The sequence below is a fragment of the Gallus gallus genome, chromosome 4, assembly GCF_016699485.2.
Source record: "Gallus gallus isolate bGalGal1 chromosome 4, bGalGal1.mat.broiler.GRCg7b, whole genome shotgun sequence".
Classification (NCBI taxonomy): Eukaryota; Metazoa; Chordata; class Aves; order Galliformes; family Phasianidae; genus Gallus; species Gallus gallus.
This window is the reverse complement of record NC_052535.1, coordinates 55,356,687-55,379,135: the sequence shown is the minus strand read 5'-3', so window position 1 is coordinate 55,379,135 and position 22,449 is coordinate 55,356,687. Positions and strand designations below refer to the sequence as shown.

At 37.6% G+C, this 22,449-nt stretch overlaps 1 long non-coding RNA gene across 1 annotated transcript in view; it reads left to right on the top strand.

Annotated features, from left to right (window-relative positions):
* Nucleotides 1-22,449, top strand: part of LOC107051710 — a 299,217-nt gene that overhangs the window by 188,750 nt on the left and 88,018 nt on the right. Inside the window, exon 17 of the long non-coding RNA XR_006939094.1 lies at nt 18,583-18,716. This is a non-coding gene — a long non-coding RNA (uncharacterized LOC107051710). The remainder of the gene's footprint in view (nt 1-18,582; nt 18,717-22,449) is intronic.

Sequence of the window (22,449 nt, the reverse complement as noted above, 5' to 3'; positions counted from 1 at the left end):
AAGAGAATTTAAAGAGAGAATTTTTGAGAGACATCCTCCCTGCTGCTCGCCTTTGCTCTTCATGCAAGGATGTTTCCTGGAGCTGTAGATTTGGACTTGGCTCACCCCTCCAAAGCCCGGCTCAGCTGCTGGCCCATGCAGAGGAGGGCTCAGCTATCTCTGCCACACAGTCCTCCATGTAAGGAGGCTTTTTTGAGCTACTTAGCGTGGAGGAGAGGATAGTTAAATGGGCAGAGTTGGAGGAGGGGTTTGGCAGTTAGGAACAGAGATGCACCCCAGCTGCAACTAGCTGGGAGACTGTAAGAACAGCTTTCCTTTCTGCAGAAGCAGCCCAGTGCTCAGCTTCTGTACTTACCTGTTTCTAAAGAGTGGTGCACGCTGTTTTGGAAACATTGCAGTAACTGTGCACACCAGTTTGTCATGCTCTGTAATGTTTTGTTCATGTTTAGGAAAACCCAAGCCAAACCCAAGAGTCCACTAGAGCAGGGAATCCTGTGCAGCATGTGAAGATCCATTGCTATGAAGCAGGAAAGAAAAACTAGGCAAAAAAGGGGGTGGTGCTTGCCTCCTAGTGTTTCTCCAGTTGTGTGATTATTCCTTCTTCTGTTATTTTTTCTGGCTTTATTCATATAACAATCTCAGTCTTCCTGTGTCTTTTTTGTTATTTTTCCCCCAACCTCTACAAGCTCATGTAAAGCCCAGCCTAAGTTGGTGCGTAAAATAATCAAGCATTCTCCTTGTTCAAAACAATTTTTTTTGATAGGACAAGGGGAAATGATTTCAAACTAAAAAATAGAAGATATAGATAGAAGATATAAAAGATAGAAGATATATATAGAAGATATAAGATATAAGGAGGAAATTTTCTACAACAAGGGTTGTGGGGCACTGGCATAGGTTACCCAGAGAGGTGGTGGGTATCCTGTCCCCGGAGACTCTCAAGGTCAGGCTGAACCAAACTCTGAGCACATGATGTAGCTATAGGTGTTCCTGTTTGCTGCAGTGGAGTTGGACTTAGATGACATTTTCAGGTACCTTCCAACTCAAATGATTCTATGAATTTATTAAACTGTGCAGCTCTATTTTAAAACTTTTTAGATTGTATTTTCATCATAATATATGTGCTAAATGCTAATATCTCTACAATCAGCTATATCTGCTTAAGCTTCCTTACTCCTAAGGAGCCATGTTACAAAACAAGGCAGAGCTGTTTCGGGCTGCACTCTATATTTACAGGACAATGATGCCAGATGACAACAGAATTGCAAAAGAAGTGCCTAGTGCATAAAAAATTAATACCTACCAAGTCCTTCTTTTTATGGTGATGATTATAATTATTTGCTCTGTGTTTGAACATAATACACTCAGAACAGCAGTTTACCAAATGTACTGGAGATTATTGAACAAAATGCAAGTTTCAGGTCATGTTTGGGTTTTCATTGGGCAAATAACTATCATTTTCTTCTCAATGAAAAATAAAATTGCAGTGTTAGAGGAGGTGTTCAGATTCAGTGCATATAAATGGACAGTTTATATCTGCACTCAGAGGAACTCAGAGGTACATAGAGGAAAATAAGCAGAGGTCACCTGCTTACTCTGACAAGATCTGCTTGGGCTAAGGCTTGGGGTCATGCTGGATGGGTGCAGTCACAGTCCTGGAGCTTGGGGATGTAAATGTTTGGTGAAAGGCACCATCAATCTAAAAAGCCTGAGGAAATGTTTTCCAGGAAGGTAGACAAGCATGCAAAAATAGATCTTGGGCCCTGATAAATATTGTAATAGTGAAAACCATCAATGTTGATTTATTCTGCAATCCTGTTCTTAATTGTTTATGCTATATTTTTCTCAGTCTTTCCAAGAACTGGTAGGACTGAAAACGTGCATTTTGTTATGAGAACAAAATGTCTTTTATGAGTCTGGGAGCTGTTTTTCAGTATTGGAAAACTGACTAAACATTGCGGGAGATGGCAACGCTGCTGCCTCCCATACAGACATTGATGGCTACCTTATGTAAATACTCACCAACGAATGGAGCAATGGGTCATCACTCAGCAAAAGGAGAGAGGGAGTTTGCTGTCTCTCTCTACTCCTGGCTGACTCTAAATTCCTCCCAAAAAGCAATCAAACCTTTACATTTTATACTTGAAATAAAAATGTAATGACTTCTACCTTATAATATATCTGTAATCATAGAATTGCTTGAGTTGGAAGGGACCTCAAAGGTCATCCAGTTGCAATCCCTCTTACATGGGCAGGGTTGCTGACCACTAGATCAAGACACAGTTTGCCCAGGGCCACATCCAATCATGTAACTATTTAATTTCAAGTAACTAATCTGATGTAAACATTTTTTTAAATAATGAATCATACTTCTGGGCATGCTTAACCAAATTTGCACATCTGGTATTCGTTGTACAATTCCTTATACCAATTAAAATTTGTACATCTTAATTGTAGCCTTAGTTATTAAGTAAGAAGGCCATTGATCCTAAATTTGATGAAATCATTCTTTATTTGTAATTTGAGATTTTGCAAAATCAAGACTCATATAATTTATTTTAGCTACAATTATGAGATAGAATGATGTATTTCTAGACATACCCTTTCCTATTTTTGAGTCTTTTATTTTGAGTCTTTTTTTTTTTAATCTTTTACCATGGCTCCTTGTCCACATTCACATACAAATTCAGAAAAACAAACACTGTATCTGAAGAAGCATTCAGCAGAATTGGTAGTGGTTTGTAGTGCAGCTTGACTAATTAGGCCAGCATTTCCTGTGGTTAGTGTGCAATGTATTCGAAGAGCAAGGTAAGTCTGCAAAGGGTCACTGTGTTTGTGTTGACTGTGGATTTCTTCCCTCGGATTTGAAAATTTCTGTTGCCTGTGTTACTCAGGAGATAATGTAAATGCATTGTAAGATGTTAATGAGGCTTCAGCCCATTTAGCTTTGAGGCTTTACATTTTTTTTCCCCTAGCCTCCTCTTAATGATCTGATAGCTCTTTGCTGCGGGAAAAGGAGATGCAGCTCTGGTAACTAAAGGTCAGGTGCCCCTGGGCTGCATGGCCTGACATGGTGATAGGACTGAGCAGAAAAGGGAAGGGTACTACTTTCTTAGTGCCAAGAGCCACCTCACAAAAGACATGTATCTGAAATAACAATGGACTGCAGCCGCATGTTACTAGCCTCCCATTCGGTGGTGCTGGAGAAAAAAGCCCGGTCCTTTCAGTGTTTAATGATGGCTGAACAAACTTGGAATGAGCTGAGGAAGATGAAAAGTCACAGAAGTTAATGCTCCCCAAATAAAGCCAAGCTCAGTAGTCCTTAAAAGCAATTAAAGCACTTTTACCATCTGTTAAGTAATTACTATCCTCATTAGTTATTAGTAGGAGGAGATGATGTAAAGGGCACAAACACAATGTAAAAAGAACAGTTAAATTCTTGTGGTTTTTTTTGAATAAGGTCATAAAACCTAAGATATTAGTATTGAAATAAAAGACAAATGTTCGCAGGGGGTTTTATAGCTGTTCCACTTCAAAAATTAAGCTGATACATTTTTCTTAACTGTTGAAAGTTTAGCTTGGTTCATGTGGTTGTTACTAGAATGATTCAAAGTCTATTTTAATAATCATCTCCAAAACCCAACGTAAGATGAAGAAGATTTAAGGTTTCCAAATTTAATGAGTTATAGCTTGGCCAAAAGCAATTATAGAAAACACAATTTGAGGACCACAATTTAGAACAGATTAAAATCAAGTAACCAAAAAGCCCCCAAGCTAAGATGTGTGACTGTGCACCCAAACATATGCACACAGACTTCTATATAAATCATTATGTATTTCTAGTGGTTTTTTTCTTATTTTTTTCAAGATAGTAGATGTGTATCTTTAAATTTAACTTCATAGCTCTAAGGTTGCACAAGGATCATTGTGTATGTTCTTTGTTATTTCTTTTGCTATTCAGTCTTATTTAATTAAAAGAATGCATAATGGCCAAAGTGGATAAGTTTTCCTGCCAGTTCATTATACACATAACAGCTATACAAAGAAGGAATACTGTTCTGGACCATTTTTAATATGTACTCTCAATTGTATTTCATCAGTTAATCTAAAGAAAGCAATAGCCAAACAAACAAGCTTCCAAAATATGATGTGGATTTCTTGTAAGGAAGTATAATTCTCAATCAGTCAAGATAAGTCAGTGAGGTGTAGGTTATTTTGAATGTACTTGTATTTACAACTTTAAAATTGTGTCTATTTCTTCTCAGGTTTCTTGCTGAAAAAAAAAAAAAGTCTTGCAGATGCATTATTGGGCTTCTCATAAAACTAAAATTGTTTGCAATTATCTATGTTCTGTTGCGGATAGGAGATGAGTTTTCCCATGCTGCAGTAGGATTAACATCAATGAAATACCATTTATTTGGAAAAATAACTTGCCTTTTTTCACATGATCAAGAAGACCCATGAGTAGAAAAGGATGAACCACAACCGTGTTGAGGTGTGCAGACAAAAGACCTGTCCTGAATGTGTAGGTCAGGACAACAGTGTGAGAATTTCCTGGTACCAAAGGCAAATAATGCTGAGAGAGTAGCCTACCCTGGCCATATATTTGCCCAAACAGAACAGAAATAAAAAGAATTGATGAACTTTCTTGAAAACAGAGAGAAAGCAGTGAGCATTGTTCATGTTTTCCAGTCTAACCTCATTTATGGCTTCAACAACAAGATAATGTTGTGAACAGTGGTCAAATCTTGTAAATAATAAAAATAGAGGGTTAGCAAATTGCCTTGGGGGTTGTTATCAAGATAATCAAGCAGTAAGTAACAAAAAAAGAAATATTAGGAGAGCAAAACAAGGGCCAAAAGGATGACAATGTATATCTGAGAAGATGCAAGAGGCTTGAAGGAGAGGAACATGGCAAGGGGAAGAAGTCAATAAAAGGAAGTATAAAAGTTGTGATTGGTGCTGCCCCAAGGTTCCTTTCAAGCACCTCCATGCCCAATCAGTGCAATTCTTCCCAACATTATCAAGTCTGACATGTTTCCACATTGTCAGGTCTCCCTGTCCAGGAGGGAGATGGTGTGTCTTCCCTAGCTGCAGGGAGAACCCGAGGTGCTGCGGATGTAAAGGATGGTTATGTCTGTGATCAGGACAAGTTGTCTGTCTTTGTACTTCTCTGTATGTATTACCTTCTTCCTTTCCTGAGGTCTCTTCCAAAATCTACTGGAGAACACTTAAGTATTTTGCGGCTTGAGGTATTTTTTCCCTGTGCAGATTGGCATTACTTTTTTTTTTTTTTTAGATGTGCTTTTTATAAAATGTACCACATTTTAAACAAACAAAATGCCACTATTTTTATTTGATTTTGACAGCTACAAGTCTAAACACTGGGGTAAAGAACAGAGATATTATGTTTGCGCTGCCAAAATCTTACTCATAAGGTACCTTATCACATTATTTTTTCCATCTCTTTTGTTTCTTTGGGATTATTGCAGCAGCTTAAGAGTTTGATTTATTTCCTCTAAAGCATAGGCAAAGAATTCGGGAAGAATGAGAACTGCTTAAAACCAATTTTAAGTGCTGAAATATTCTATTGATGAAAGTACTTCCTGAATTTGCTGAATGAGGAAGGAGAGAGATAGGGTTATTTTTATGTCAATTCTCCACTGTACTGAGTATTTAAATACATCACTGTCAATTGGTGCATAATAGCATACACATTTTGGTGACCAACGATTTCTGGTAAATTGCATTTGCCTTTTTATTCCTATGAAAACAAAATATCAAGTACTAAATTAAATTCTTGTGTAACTTGGCACTATTTTCTATTTTAATCAAACTCTGGTCATGACTACTCCATCTTTGTTGCTTCAGTCCATAAAAGCAGATTAGGTTTATCTGTTATGGATAGTGTTTCTGAATGATCCTATGATGAAGACACATAGAACAAAGACAACATTTGCAAAAGCATGGCCACTTCAAATGACCATTTCAAATTCAGATATCTAATGAAAAGCTACACTATGCAGTCCTTGATACCTTGAAGACTGCTTATACAAGCAACTTCCTTCTGCAGAATATCTATGTCTATGTGGACGGCTTAATTTTTTCTGAGATTCCTCATGTACCTGAAATATGTCTCCAATCCATAAATATTTTCTAACTGGCAAAGATCTTCAGTCCTAGAGGCTGATTTATGAACCTTTAGGAGGAGCAGATCAGACCTTGAGGCAGGGACCCAACTCTCATTGTTCTAATATCCAGAAGGTTATAGAAGGGTGAGGCTGCAACCCTGACCTTATCTTTGAGTGGCCTGGGAGGAGGAGGAGCTATTCTGCCAGCTCTGAGCTTCCCACTCTAAGAACCACCCTAATTACCAATTCCACCTTCAAAGCTTTTCCAGAGGACTGCCCGCACTTTTCTGTATTTCTACATTTTGATCCAACACTCCTGACAATTGTTTTCTCAGACCTCAACTATTCAGAATGAAGCTTAGAAATATAAAATGTATTTGCTTGTGAAGCCTGTTCTCCATGGGCAGACACACAGAGTCTCTGAAGAACCATAGTTCACCGCTCTTTTGAACCATCCTGACCTATAAATCTTTTGAGGGTGACCTGAGTACGTGGAAATTCATTGTCCTCATAAATCTTCAGAGCACCTTTGAAAGCACACTGGGCTCTCCAATATGTGTATGGTTGTGAGTGATCTTTATCAATGCAAATAAATTTTCCTCAGGACTGCTAACTTGAGGTATGTAATAAAGTTGAGTAGGTGGTATTGTAGAGATCTTTCATCCTGACTTCTCAGTAGAAGCATATCTCATTAGCAGTTGTTAATAAAGATACATATACTAAAATATGGTATTTTATGATTGTTGAATTAACACTGGAAAATCATTTACTAGTAGGTAGGTTTACTAGGACATAAATGTGGTTGCAGTTTTAATTTGCCTGAAAATGGGAAGGGAACTTGAGAGCTGCATCACAGCCATCTAGACATTGCCACGCAGTCCATATTTGAGATGATAGGAGTTTCATGTCAAAGAAAGAAAAAAATATTAATCAGCCTAAACATAAGACTATGTGCAATAAAAATCATGTATTCATAGCAGTAAGGCAGAATGATGGGGCTTGGAGTTTTGATTATTTCTTTCTTTGAATGTTAGCAAGTTTGCTGAAATATGTAGATTCTAGATAAGGCTTACTACATTTGAAGATTAATTCTGGTTCCTTTATATGACCAAACACTCTAGGACTTCATACCAGTGTCAGTGGGAGGATTCATAGCAAGTACTGCGGGGAGATCTTTTTTTCTTTTCTTGTTCACTCCTATAAAGAGGAGAGCAAGTAACTCCAATCCATACTGAATATCCAAAATGCCATACTGAATATCCAAAATGCCATTAATGCCTTATTATCCTCTGAGGGCATTGCCTGCTGTAATGCTGTATATTTTAAGTCCTTTTTCTTTTTTTTTTTTTTAATTTCTTTTCTGGAAAACAAGTAAAAATGTTTTTGTCTGTTCCCCCCCCCCCCAGATAAATGAAGATGGGTTACCCAAGCAATGGTTGAGGTAAGGGCTACAATGAAGGCACCTCAATGGCATTTGAAAGTTACCAAATTACTGCTGGATGAGTGAATCTGTGAGCTGGTGCCAGCAATGAATCCCTTGATACATTCTTAGTAAAGAAGCTGTGAGAAAAGGTGTGACAGTTAAGAAGTAAATATATAACTAAAATCTTTGAACAGGCTGAACTCTAAATATTTAATTTCAACCCTGCAAGATGTGAGAATTGAAGCTGAAATAATTGTGGGTGCTGATATTTCAAAATATATACACATACACACATGCATCATTATTTTTCAAGATACCAGATTTCACCTGAGAGAAAATTATTACCTCAAACTGATATTTTTGGAACTGCTTAGTGTCTAATCAACTAGTGACAGTATTTAATAATGCAAGCCTGATGCCTGGAAATAAAACAAGTGTAAGCACTCTTACTGAGGCAGGCAGTGCAGACGCCAGCTGAGGGACTATGGTGTGGGATGACAGGATCTGTAGTGCATGGAGAGGAACCAAGACCTGCTGATGCATAGAGGAGGCTGTGTGCTGCAGCTGGCCAGTTTACCCACTGATATACTTCTAATTGCTCCACGAGTGCCTTTATCTATTTCTTCCAGTCCCTACCAAGAATTGGGCATACAAGAAATCTAGTCGTATTCTACATTTTAAGCTAGAGGGACAACAGCCATTTTCTTTGTAGGTGTTGCTGTAAGTCTCCTACTGTAATAGAGCTTTATGTTTTTGAGTTCTCTGGAAGTATATTAAAAAAAAAAAAAAAAGATGCACTGGAAGAAAGCTTTGGTGCAAGGTGCTGATGAATCCTTCGGACTTGTGGAAGAATGAAGAGAGCAGTGGTGCTATTTGACAGCAGAAAGTTGAACACTGTCTCTGTTCACCAGAAATAACTAAAAGCAATAGCTGACTCAGGCAGACTCAAGGGCTGTTACAAGCACAGTGAGAGAGCCAAGGTGCACAGGGCACAGCTCTGGACTCAGTACGTGTAGTACTGAGTGACAGTTTATTGGGTGATGAATTGGCTGTTGGGTTAGATGAGCTTAGTGGTCTTTTCCAACTTTAATGATTCTATGATTCTAGGATGAGTTTGCAGACTGTGCTTGCAAAGGAAGAGGTAGTAGGGAAGAAGGTTTCTGAACATCATGATTCTTCTGCAAATTGAACAAGATGGGAAGCTTATGGGAGAAAACAGGGACAGGGAGGGGCATAGGAGAAGGTACAAAGGGAGAATGGGAAGAAATATGAGGCCGGTGTGTACCAGTTTACACAATGTCCTCCTGTACCTGGTGGTAGAAGGCCTTCATTGGCAGCCTTGGAAGGCTTGGAGGAGGATTCAGGTTCCTGCTGTGGCTGTCAGTGGCTTCGCTGTTGTTGCATGTGAGGTCTGTTGCCTGGAGAGGGGCTGATGGATGGCTCCAGCACCATGAACCATGTGGAAATAGTTATCAAAAATGTTTGTGTGCAAGGTAGGCCCTATTGGCATCTACAGCTCCTGCCCTGAACAAGCATGCTTGCATGCTTCCCAACTGTTGTCACAACGAGGGCCAGTGGAGACATGGCATACAGTATTTAACATCATGTCACTGAGTGCTCTGATGTCTGTGTTCCTGTGCCTGTGCCTGTTAATCCCTGCTCTTCAGCCTGTTGATTGAAATACCTTTTTGTGACATTTGGAGAATAATGGAGCATGCTGACCCGGAAAGTGCCTCTGAAAGACTGTCAGATATGATATGCATAAATCAGAGCCTGTTCATTCTTCCACATGATCCCTTGCTTGCATTGACATGGCTTCTTTAGCAAAAAATAGAGATAAGTAGAAAAAGCTGCTCAAGGAGAAGACTCATTGTACGTGTTACGACATCTATTTCAGTCAGGAGAGGGATTAATCCTGGCAGTAGTTCCCTAGTATTTGTTAAAGCAGATGATAGGCGGTGACAATGGCAGCTGCTTCTTTCAGTATTGCCACTGAGGAAATGTTGCCTGCAGTAGCAGAACATGTCATTGTGAAGGGTCCCCACTTGTGCTGTGCTCAGAGAGACTGAGAAACCTACAGATGCTACATTTCTCTAGGGCAACTCCTGAAAAGTGAGGTAATGAGGTGTTATGCTTATGAATGGTGTCACAGAAACATTTAGTAGCTGTTAGTATGATCATAGCTGTGAGTTAAAGACTGTGAATTGTGAGACTGAATTTCTAAAGGAGAATGCTTGAGTTTAGGAGTTTAGGCCCCATTAAAAGGATTTAGGATGTCCATGACCCACATTATGCTTTCTAACTGGTACTTCCATTTTAGTGAGACCAAAAGCCTGATGTTCAGTGCTGTACATAGGCCCTACGTATAAGACAGAGGCTCAGGGCCCTAGGAAGTAAATTCGGTCAAGGAGAGAGGAAAAATAGTTCAGAAAGGACCCTTCTCTCCAAGTCTTTTCTGTCATATGTGTGTAAATCCCTTCCTTTATACCTCTTTTCAGAATCTGTGGAGAAGAGTGAGTCTTCCCCTCTGCTTCACTGAATGTATTGCTTTAATACTGTTGTGTAGCTTAGCTAAGGTAAAAGAGAATTTCTGTCACTTTAATGGTACTCTAATCATTGAACTACTTCACACACAAAAAAAGAAGTCTCTTTCTAAGTCTGCTGTAGTTTACATAGAAGTACTAAACATGAGTGGGAAAGAATGAAAAGATTTGATTTCTCAAGCCTTGTGATGACTAGTGGCAGTGATAGGAAGTCTTTGTATATAAACCAGTGAATTTTCTTCTTACTCTTTCTTTTATCCAGTAACTGAAAAAGCTGCTAAAAACAACAACAAAACATTTGAATTAAATATTGAGCAAAATGCTTCTTAAGTAAGTGTGACAGCTAATGCAGCAGAGTTGTGCTAGTCTTTTCTCATGTGTTGTCTTTTGACTTCTGGTGTTCAGAGAATGTTCTTGATACAGCTTTGACTCTCCTGCATGGCAAACCCTGCAGCCCCTGAACAATGGGAAGAGGCACTTCTGCCTGCAAATCAAGTCTGTAACCCTTTCAAGGGTACATAGATCTGCTCTGAAGTGAGTAGGGCTATTTTGTTCTCTGTAGATAGAATTGCCAGGGATTTCCCAGGGCAAGCAGCCATAAGTACAGTACTCACTACTTAAAGCTGAAGAGAAACTATTGAAAGTGAAATAAAAATGCAATCCGACTTAGTTTTTAATGGAAATTGACAGTGCTCCAATACATATTTTCACATTGCTCATTTCACAGACCAACTAAAAGAAAGTGAATAACAGTACTGATTCCTCTCACTGACATCTATACCTAAGTGCTTTGCCGAAACAAAAATGCTATGAGGAAAGTTGGGAGTGAAAATGTAGAGGTTTAAAAAGTACTTATTTTTCTCCACAGCTTTATTATAGGTAACTATATCCTTAGTAACTGCAGAATGTGAATATCTGAGTGGTGCTCGGCTAGCAGGAGGAGAGCTACAATGCTTCAGACACAGGCTGTGTTGCTTCAGCTATTGCCATGGGGAGGATATTTGGCTTGTCAGAGCTGTGTGTATGTAAATTGAACGCGGTTATTTGTGTTTCAGTGTTACTTAAAAGTTAAACAGCCCTTTTAGAAGGAGACTTTAGTAAAATCAACACATGCATTCCACCCTTTTCCCCATAGGGAAGCAATTAAAAAAGCAAAGGAAGCATTCCCAAACAGCACTGCTTAACAGTTTCTTAGCCTAATAATGATGGTGACAACTTAATGTCTCTTTAGTCTTTACATTTCACTCCCTTGTGGATTAAACATAGGCAACTTTGAATCTTCTATTTTGTAACACTTCATGAGAGTGTACTGTTTTTTCTGTAGTAGGGAAAAGATGCAGAAGATAATTTGTTTGCTTATTTATATCTTATGTATTCCCAGGAGCTGTATAAAAAACACAGACTTCCAGAAATGCAAATCTACATTTTTAAGCTTTTCTTAACTGGATTTTTCCTACCTAATTTTCCAAGTGTTGGTAGGCAATCCAATGTGATTATACTTCCAAGGTGAATGCTAGCAGTTTTGCAGTCAAAAGTTATGGATTTCATTTGTTTAATCAGATCATGTTCTGTGTGGATATAGAAATGATGGGCTGAAATTCTGTGGCTCATGTTATGGAGGAACGCTGAAGAGCAGATCTTACCAGCTCACAGTTCTCTTAAGAAGCGTTTTTGAGGATCTGTCAGTCAGACTTCAGACTATCATGTCAGGCTCCTACAGGATGAGAAATATACAAGTAGTAGTCTTGCAAATTTTTTTTTTTTTTTTTTAACTGTATTTTATTATCACGAGTCATCTGAGGCAGAGCATGAATCCTTCTCTCCAGTCTCCAGGGCAGCTCCAATGGTCTTTCTTCAGTTTCCTTTCATATATGCTACATAGCATGTAAAACTGAGGCTTTATAGACAACTCCCTTCCACCTGACAGAAATCACACAGCTGGACTTTTCTAACACCCAGTGAGATGGATAATACTGTAAAAACAATATATTATCACGCAGTCTGAGCAGCACGGACATCCATAGTTACAATGTGTTCCAACTTCTGATAGCACAGCTTTAATAGCTTGTTTATGCATCCTATATGAAATTTGCTAGACGTTAGAAGAGCTAACAGTAGAACTATTTCTACTGCCATGTGTATAGAATATGTGCAACAATGAAGTTTTGAATCAGCTATATCCTTCTGTCCCTTTCACTGAGCTAAAAGAATAAAGGGCACTGCTAACTGGTCAGCATCTGTAGTAATAAATGGGCATAGAAACACTGATGCTGAGTTTTTTGAGTGCTGTTGTTAATGGGCTCTGTGGATTTTGAGACACTCCTCCATTGTCAGACGTGAATGGGCAGTGAGCTCAATTGGCTGGTGGTTCTTTGCCTCTTGGCACTCAATTATCACACCCTGCCCTTGAAACCCTGCTTCTAATTTTGCCTCTTTGTTCTGCTGGTCCTCAGTACTCTCAGTCCAAGATTCCTAACTTAAGGTTCCTTATCTTGTTACTTGAAAATGTAGCGATTATGCGCTCCTGAAACATACGCACAAGGCATGTTGAGAGGAGATGTGGTTTATTTTCTGGACAGAGTACCAGGTGAAATATTTCCACAAATTTAACACACCTCTTTCAGCTCATGAGTTCTTTTTTTTGTTGTTGTTGTTGTTTGTTTGTTTGTTTGTTTACATATAGAGCTACATTACTCCACCTTGCTAATACAAAAGAAACACTATTACATACATATTCATGGACAAGCAGGAAATTCCACCCCCTTTTGGCTGCTTTCCTCTGCCATCCACACTTGCATAGGGTTGTGTGGGAGTTTTATGGAACTCTTGGTGGACATTTAGGGAGTGTTCCCCTTATTCATTTTGCACTTATGTGGTCATGAGTTGTCCAAGGATGTTCTGTTCGCATTTTGCACGGATGATTTCTTGGTTTCAAGGCCAAGAAAGAGAATGTATATTCAAGGCTAGAAGAATTTCTGCTGTCATGCAATATTTCTCTTCAGGGAACACTGGCAATTATCCAAGCATCATCTAATGGATTAGTCTTATGATTATTAACCTAAGAATGCATATGTTCTTTCTCATTTTTGGTATCAATCTCAGACCCAGCCTATTTATCCCACTTGTCTAACCTTATTACTCTGATCCAGTGATCTGCTTGGTTCCTCTTTCTTAGTAAGTTCTCACTGCCTCTAAGATATTCTCCAAAAAGTCACTGTGTAGGTTGAAAGAGCCACTGAGATTTTAGTTGAGATTTTCACTTGAATTCTTACTGAATATCCTCATATGCTGTTGAATTACCATGCGATGATAACTGAACTTATCATCAAACCAACTACCACGGAGGTTACGTTGTCTGTAATATAATCACTTCACCATTGCCCTTTATCTCTGGTTTCCCCAAAGGAATGTCATTATATAATGCCCCCTTTTTTTCATCACTTAAATGAGTTCAGTGCAGAGTTCTGCAATAATGACTTTGAAATGTATGCTTTTGACTTTTGTATCTTGTTTCTTGAAGAGTCTGTCAACAGACTAGATTTCAACAAAGTGTACTTCAGCAAGCACCTTTGGTTGTCAGTGTTTGTAAGATGTTCTAACCTGGATAATTTCATTTCATCCTCTCTGTAAAAACAAATTTGTTTTTCAGACCTTTTTTCCCCTTGAGACCACAATGATGTAAATGAGAACAATACTTTGTGCATTTATGCATGTGCATGTCTCAGAGCCTACAGGCAGAATTTCCCATAAACATTTCATAGTTTCAAACAAAAACAGGTTTTCACATTAAAAGCTGCTTTTTATGTTTGTGAGGAAGCGCTGTCTGAGCTGGATGTGTTCAGGCAAGAGCACTTCATTAGGTAATTCTTCTCTCAACTGTGCACTCTTGAAAGGTTCCCGTTTGACCTCAGAGAAGGATATACACGTGTGAAGCCAAGGAGCTCCTGCAGTCCCAGGAGTAATCCTTTCGGACAATATTAGAAATTACAATAACAAATACTTTATTTTTAAAGCTGCTTTTCGAGGTTAACAGCTAAAGGCCATTTAAATTCCCTGGTCTATTTTCCATTATATCACACTTAAAATTGACTGGTGTGGTATCTAGTCCCCATGGAGATATGTGCTAGTCGTAACTCCGTATCTTTACCTGTTATTTAGAGGAAAGAGCACTATTTGGACAGCCAGTATAGATAATAAGCATAAAGACCACAGAGTACAGAAATGGTGTAACAGCAGTGATGGTCAGAATCATAGCTCGAGTTCAGCAAGAACTATTATCTTGCTTTGAGTTTATTCAATTAGGTAGGCTTGGCTGGCTCAGTCAGCATGCTTTGACTTGTTAAGAGAAGACTACAGCCAGTTCAATTTGCAAACAGTAGCTGAAATTCTGTATTCCCTTGTAGCCTACACAAAAGCCCTATATCGTCTGCAGATATTATGACTTTATTTGCAGAATGGCACTTGAAAGTGACATTGCAGTTATTGTTTCTTATCTTCATGTCATCAGTTTTAAGATTTCATTCTGCCTGGAATGAAAGTGTTATTCTATCTAATGGAATCTATATTTTAGAAGTAAATAGCAGTACCTGAAGAGATCCTGGATGTCACTTTCAATGTTGTTTTCGTTCAATTCAACACAACAGGGACACCAGTAATTGTGTAAGCTTCTCTCTCACCCAGACGTTTGTGCTAGGTAGCCTATGTTAATGGTTTATAGCAAATAATGGTAAGTTTTCAAAAGAGGAAAGACAAAAATAAATTGTATAATTTTAAGGAAGATAGTTTTTCTAGTGCCATTGGAAATGGCATAACAATCAGTAACATAGTGGAAGTTTTTTTCTTTATATGCTGATGGCATCTTAGACCAATTTAAAAAGCCAGTGATTTGGCTTTGGTCTGTTTAAAAGACGGCTGAACAGTAATGAGCAACCAACCCCTGTGACCATTTGAAACTGCAAGTATCTTCAGCCTGCTGCAAAGTACATCCACAGTTCTCATGTCTACAGTGACAGTCTTCAACATACACGCACACACACGGAAGAACATACAATCAAACTTTGTGTTTCTTGTCTTAATATGTGGGAGTTATTCTTCAACATGAAAGATTGCACGCTTTATTCCTAATCCATACCTGACAAACTCTTTAGTAATATTCCCAGTTTTATCATCCTTCCTGCTATTGTGACCTGTTATTTTTCAGAATTAGTCAGAATACAGCAGCCTAGCCTGTTTTATATTAACAAAGATGCTAATGTTGTATGTTTCTTAAAGCTGAGCTGCATGAGTGTGTTTTAAGCCCTTTTTCTTTTTTAAAAAATTCATGTTCTTGAAAACTCTAGGTTATGCATTTGCTACAAGAAGCTATACTGGCCATGTGTTTGATTTATTTTATTTTACTTTTTTAATTTTAAATAAAATAACGAAATTCCCCGTAGATAATAGAGTCTTGGAAGTACTACAAAGCATCTGGCTTCCTTCTGTTGATTGCACCATGTGGTAATCAAAATATCTAGTTCAGTGCTCTGCCTGTCTTCCAAGTATAGTCAAAACACCAGTATTTCTTGGAGGACAGTTGCTGAGAGTTTTCTTTATTACTTTAAGCCTATTCTTGTGTAGATATTTCTTCTCCAGGTAGATGTGAAATTATTCAGATTTGAACTAAGTAAAATTGTCGAGTATAGAACAAAACATTACATTGTAATTATATGTCTAGGATGATTTTTTTCTTTCTTTCTCAACTTTTTTAAGAATAATCTCTGTACTAGAAGATCTGTTTTTCTAACATGCAGTATTTATGTTACTGAGTTCAACCAGCAGTTCTCTGTGACTTAACCAGGCAAATACCTTATGTGTATGTACAGAATAATGCACTCAGTAAAACTAGGATCTTTATTACTGCCTCTATTTTAACAGCTTTATGCCAGTGTAATTTATAGAAAAACTGCTACACCAAATAAAAACTGCTGTATGTGTAATGGAAAGAATGGGCTGGGCAAAATAGCAAAACTTTTCTTTAATTTGTGAGTAGTTACTGTAGGGAGTCATCATGAACTGTTTGCCAATTAGTTCTCCATCTAAAAAAGAGAAATGTATTCCGACATGTAAAATGTACACTGGGATTAAGTTGAATGTATATATGGCTGCTTCATGGCTACAGTTTGCCTAAATTTTTATTTTTGTAAAGCTTGCATGTTATGAATGTTTGCCTCTTTATTACTTATCAATTATTTATTTATTTTAAAGAGCAGGAAGATAAACTTATCTGAAAACTGGTACTCCATTCCATCTCATCCACCCAGACTCTTTAAAAATCCTTTTTCTAAAGCTCTGATGGGCCCTACCTGGGGTGCCTGTCACAGAAATTTTCTCAAACACCAAGTTTATAGAGTTCCTAATTCTAGGGTTAAAGAGCTATTTAAGGGAAAACAAAAATTAAGTATCTTTTTTTCTTATTACACTTCCAAATTTTGTTCTTGTGTCCAAAGACTGAAGCTATATAGAATCATCATGGCTTCCTTCTTCAGGCAATCATCTGCTGTTACTCATTTCAGCCTTTCAGGGTATTTTTGCCTTTCTCCAGTCCTAGAAACCCTTTCCTGTACACCATTACCTAATGAAATATGACTGTACGTACAAGGGCTGCTCCACAAGTATTGGTGCACAACATCAGAAGAGGATATTGGTGATATGGAGAGATTCCATTACATTTTATTGCTGTGTGGCAGATGGCAGCAGAAGAGCAATCTGACAAAATGGTGTCTGTCCTGGAAGTGTGTATGAAGCAAAGGTGTGTCATTGAATTCCTCCGTGTGGAAAAAAAATGTACCCACTGACATTCACTGATGCTTGCTGAATGTTTCTGGAGGCCAAACAATGGATGTAAAGTGGTGTGTGTCAGCAGTGGCAACAGCAACAGTGGGGCACCTACACTGGTGCAGATCTTTAGGAGCACAGCATAAAGACTCTTGTTCGTTGCTGATGAAAATGCTTAGGTAATGTTGGTGAAAATGTTGAAAAATATCATTGTGTAGCTGAGAATTTGCTCTGTCAACTAGTGTTATTGTGCTCTTTGTATGTATTGCACTTTCCATGGAAAGAGTTCGAAGGCATTACTTTCAGAGTAACCCATGTTCTAGTGAGGTAGGGAAGGTTTCTGAGATAAGCCTTTAAATTCTCTGCTTCTAAGATTTATGAGTTCTTCTGTAGTGTGCCCTGCTGTGTCCTTTGTTACAATCTGTATCTTCAGCAGGTGGTTAATGGTGACCCACCCGATATGATCATTAATTATGCTTTTTTACCGTATTAGATTAATTGTATGAAAATTCACGTATTAAATTGCAGTTGGCTCTGACCTATTTGACAAGTGCCAGTGATGTCTTTCTTAATCTGCTTTTGAGGAGAAGCTTGCCTGACTTTTTATAGAAAGCTTCTGTAATTTTGTTGTTTATTGCTGTTTGGTTTCTAATTCATCTGTGGCAATGGGATCTTCTAAAATCTTATGAAAGGTACTCACTGAATTACCAATTCTCTGGAGTTGTGTTGCCTTCTGATTCAATCACACAGAATAATATGACCCATTGCTCTTATTTGTGTCAATTTTATTGCACTGTATTATGTCATGAACATGGTTTGTGGTTGAAAAGGGAATTGTACTTCTACGCTATGGTAGCGGGGAAAAAAATTAAGAGATAAATCATGAATATCCCTTATTATGGTCTAATAGCCATCCTAATAGTCTTGTTCTATATTTACGTGTAAAAGCTAATTTAAGAGGCAGTATCTTCTGAAAAAAATATATATTTTCTACATCAGGGTGCTGTTATAACTTGCATATTCTGCAAATGATATGTTTGTTGTCTACCATATACCTCTTCACTTAAACACAATTAGTAAGAGCCTTGACTGGGGAAGCATAAATAGCCATTGCTTTTAGTGTTGGGATAGCCTTTTGTACCTAGTGAAACAGTATTTTTGCATTAAAGGAATTTTTCACCTTTTTTTTTTTTTTTGCAGTGGGGAGCATTACTGTTTAAGGGCTTTTCACCCAAACACATGGTTTTGAATAAAAGAGATTAAAAAAAAAAAAAAGATATTTTAGATTAGAACAAATCCCCTGGAAGTATGGTCCAAGAGGAGGGACAGAATTATTGTTGATATGAACCCCACAATTCTACTTTGGAAACACACTCTTTTGCCCTTCCTCCCACGTGTCTGTCCATCCAATTAAGGAGTCCTGGAAAGTTTTACTGCTCCAGTTTCAGTGAGTTTGGAAAAAGATCTAGAGACAAATGACTTTTGTGTGAAATTTCTTTCAAGAGAAGTAACTACAAATTGCAGTTCCTATTAATACTAGTAATTCAAGTCTAATCAGAGAAAAGTAAGAACAAACATTTCCTATATATCCTGCAATCTATACTGGGGCTAAAAAACAGGAATTATTTTATGTGTGTTTGTCACTTATTTTCATTTTCTTGTTTGTTTACAGAAGATAATGGAAATAGGGAAGAATCTCAGAAAAGTGGAAAACTCAGTTGTCACCCTGATTATGGATGGAGAAGAACCTGTGAAGTTCAGGCTGAAAAATGGATGGAGTGTCCAAGATGGGTGCCTTTAAAACAGGTAGTCTGTTACTTCTCCAGATCTTTAGCTGGTAGTTCTCCAGTGTGGGAACAGCTTTACTTCCTCACTGCTAATGATTCTGGACTTTCAGTGTCACATTGGCCAGTATGTTCACTTTGTCACATAAGTGTATGTCTTCTCTTTGCTTAAATCATGTATTATGCCAGCTGATGGTAAAAGTGAGGTAAATTGAACATGGTGTTGTGTAGTTACTCATTTCCACAGCTCGAACATTTGTGAGCAACTGTCTTGTCTGCTTTCATTTAAGCTGTGATTATACTTTAGAGGTTAGAAAAAATATGAGGGAGGTGCAATTTCTAGCATGTTTATCCTGAACTTGGAACTTGAATGAAAGTATAAATTGTGGTAGTTTTGTTTGTACTGAGTGGTATCTTACTCTAAGCTGCAAGATGCTACCTAGTGCAAGCAGTAGCTTCATATTCTGCTTCACTACTGATTGATGTAGTTTTAAGTTTGAAAGTTATATGAAGAAAAGCTACACACTGATCCTACAACTACTGAGATAGTTAATTACCTTGAAATAAGCAATACATTTATTCTTCTTTATTCTGAGTAGTGTATATATATGTGTGTGTGTTTATATGTACATGTGTGTATACATATATATACACTAAGCAGCAATTATTGTTAGCTTACATTTTGTTAATTTTGTATATGATTGCTCAAGATAAACAGTGGACACATTTTGCATACTTCCCTCCCAAGACTTCTTTTTTAATTTATCATTTTTTACTTTATTACCAGTCAGTGTGGTATCATATGCACAGCAAGCTGTAACTCTGATGAACTATGTCAAAGCCTCACAGTGCTAGATCCTATCTTCATGACATTATTGGAACTAATGCACTCCAGAAATAATTGTGAGGAGTTAAAAATGCTATCCAGGAAGACACTGTGACATGCAGCTATCTAAAGAAATTTATCTTCAGTAATACAAAGAGTAAAAGCATTTATTAAATTTGAGGAAAACTGGAAGCTGACAATCTCTTTTTATTTAATAAAATTATGTATATTATGTATATTGATAACAAAGCTTTGACAAGCTCCTCAGATGTTTTAAACAGAATCATTATACGCATATCTGACTCTGTTAGTGTTAAGAGGCTAAGCTGATTTATTAGTACAGTATTGCCTTACGCTTGGATTATTCTTTGGACATGTTTCCGGAGGGTTTAGTTTCACAGTCTCTTGGACATCGTATTTTGTTGACTAGCCATCATCTTAACTTGGCCAAGAGCTATCAGATGAGCTTTGTGCCCAAGCTCCATGAACTACATCTGTTCTCAATAGTTGACAACACAGTAATCCGCCTCTAAAACTCCTTCTTGGGGCAGGCTATATCCTCACTTGCCCTGCAAATTCATCCTTTAATTAGTTAGCTCTGCAGATCTGTCACCTGCCTTATACATTATTTCAGTAAAACTTCCAATACTGCAGAATATAAGATGTAATTAGAGAGAAAGAAGGCATATCACGAATGACAAAAAGGCAAGTCTTTGGAAATCAGAGTATTTAGCAGCACTGAGAAAAAGATGCATCTCAGATAGCATAACCCGTAGCTATTGCCTTGTTTTCCCCATGAAAGTCAAGACATTTGAATTTCAACTGGTTGTATTTTCTGTATAATATTTCTACTGTCCTAGAGCTCACTTTGTTAATGAGGACATTAGGTGAAAGTGCAGAGATGCAGTCGCATTTTCTTTTTCTCTATTTACCATATAATTTAGAATAAGGAAAAGAAGAGGATGTGGTCACAGGTAACCATACCTTCATTATTGACATCTTGTCTGCAAATCAAATTTCAGCAAATAAGAATCAGATGAGGAAAAGGAAAGTCACTGCTAGCAAGAGAGAGGGGGTGGATGTGTTGAGCTTATGTATTCAGCCTAACAGAGATTACTTGCTTTTAAGAGTGCGTGAAAGAGTCTAAATTAACAATGTGAAATGGCAGCAGGGAATTTTGACTGCCTTCCCATAAAGCCACTAGTGTGAGTGCTCTGGAGATTAGATTAACTTGTTTTACTAGAGTAACTTCACCATCCTCACATTTCTAATCATTTTATGTAAGTTTGTCTTTTATCTAAGGTGTTTGCATTGTCTCTTTCTACTTTTATTACTGATTTCTCTGAGTGCGTGATGGCTGAAAAGCAACCTGACACAGTGGCTGCATAAATTTGGAAAACACTTTTTGAAATCTGTAGTACAGTCCATGTACTATTGAGTGTACAAATGAATTTAGTGTATCATAACACTCCTAGAAAAACAAGAGGACAAAGAAGATGGGATTGCTAAGGGAGACATTAGATTTCATTTCACACTGATAATAGTTTAGAGATAGTGCTGAGCAAAATGGGATTCAATTCTGCAGCACTCCTTTATTGCAGCTAAGTGATTTCAATATCCAGTCTAAAGTGATACTGAGAGTGTTCGATAGAAGGGGGATGAAATCTGAGAGCCCTGAAGGCTTGGAGGAGGCCACAAATCTCAGGCTGACTCAATGGATCTTTCAGAGCCATCCCACCTGACCTTAAACCATCTTATTTAACCTGGAGGCTGCTGGTAAGTACCTTGCAATGTAAGATATTGTTTCATGTTAAAAGGAACCATGCAACTAGATTGCATTTTGGACATCAATTGATACTACCGTAGTTATGGTTTTGGCCATGAACTTGATGCTTTCAGAAACATTTATGGCTATGAGTTTATTGCCCAGCTGTTGTTGCCTGGTAGGAATATCATATCTGGGAAATAGTTTAAACTCTGTAGCCTTTCAATTTGTGACTGTTGAAAGTAGATGAAGTTTGCTATACAAACATGGAGGCTGACCTATAGTCCAAAAGGCAATAGTTGCAAATTTTGTATTTGGGTACCACTTCTCAAAACAAAGAGGCAGATTTCCTGCCATGATGTATATCCTGCTTCTGGTAGATATACAGCTAAAAAAGGTGAGTGTTGTTATTTGTTTTATATATTTAGTGGTATCTGTTATCAGATTAATTTCTCATTTTCTTGAAAGTTAACATGCTGTTAACATTTTGTGCTACTTGATAGCAGCAGGCACTGTGGGATCCTAAATGAAATGATAGTGTTAGGATCCTGAGGAGGGGCAGTGGAACTAATGAGATTATTTCCTTTTGCTTCTTTTGGATAAGAATTGAAGAAGATTTAAGTTAGGAAGATGAGGAAAAATGCATCAGATAAATGCTCTGTATATGCATATATTAATGAGAATTTCATAACTCTGTTTTTGTTTTCAGCATAACATGATTTTTTTCTGCAAGAATTACTCAGGAGCTACACTGTGTTGTCCTTGCTTTCCTTTCAGAAGCATTTAGTTTTCTAGACTTTACCTCACTTTCTCTACCTCTCGAACTCAATACTCAATACTGGGGAAAAAAAGATAGGAAGGTTGAGAGAATTTAAGATTCATTACTCTCAGTTCACACTCATGGCTTTTTTTTTTTTTTTTTTTTTTTTTTTTTTACTCTAGGTGTAAGATGGCCACTAACTTATGTTAGAATAAAATATTTTGTGCTGTTTCCACTACATTCCCTGAGAGCAAACTCCTGCATTTGGTCTTTTCCCATACTGAACTGCACTTTTTTTTTTTTTTTTTTTTTCCCCCAAAACAATTAGATTAAATAATACACAAAAACAACTGTTGTTCTTAATATGGCTTTATTTAGTACATGTACCATATTTCCATTTGAAT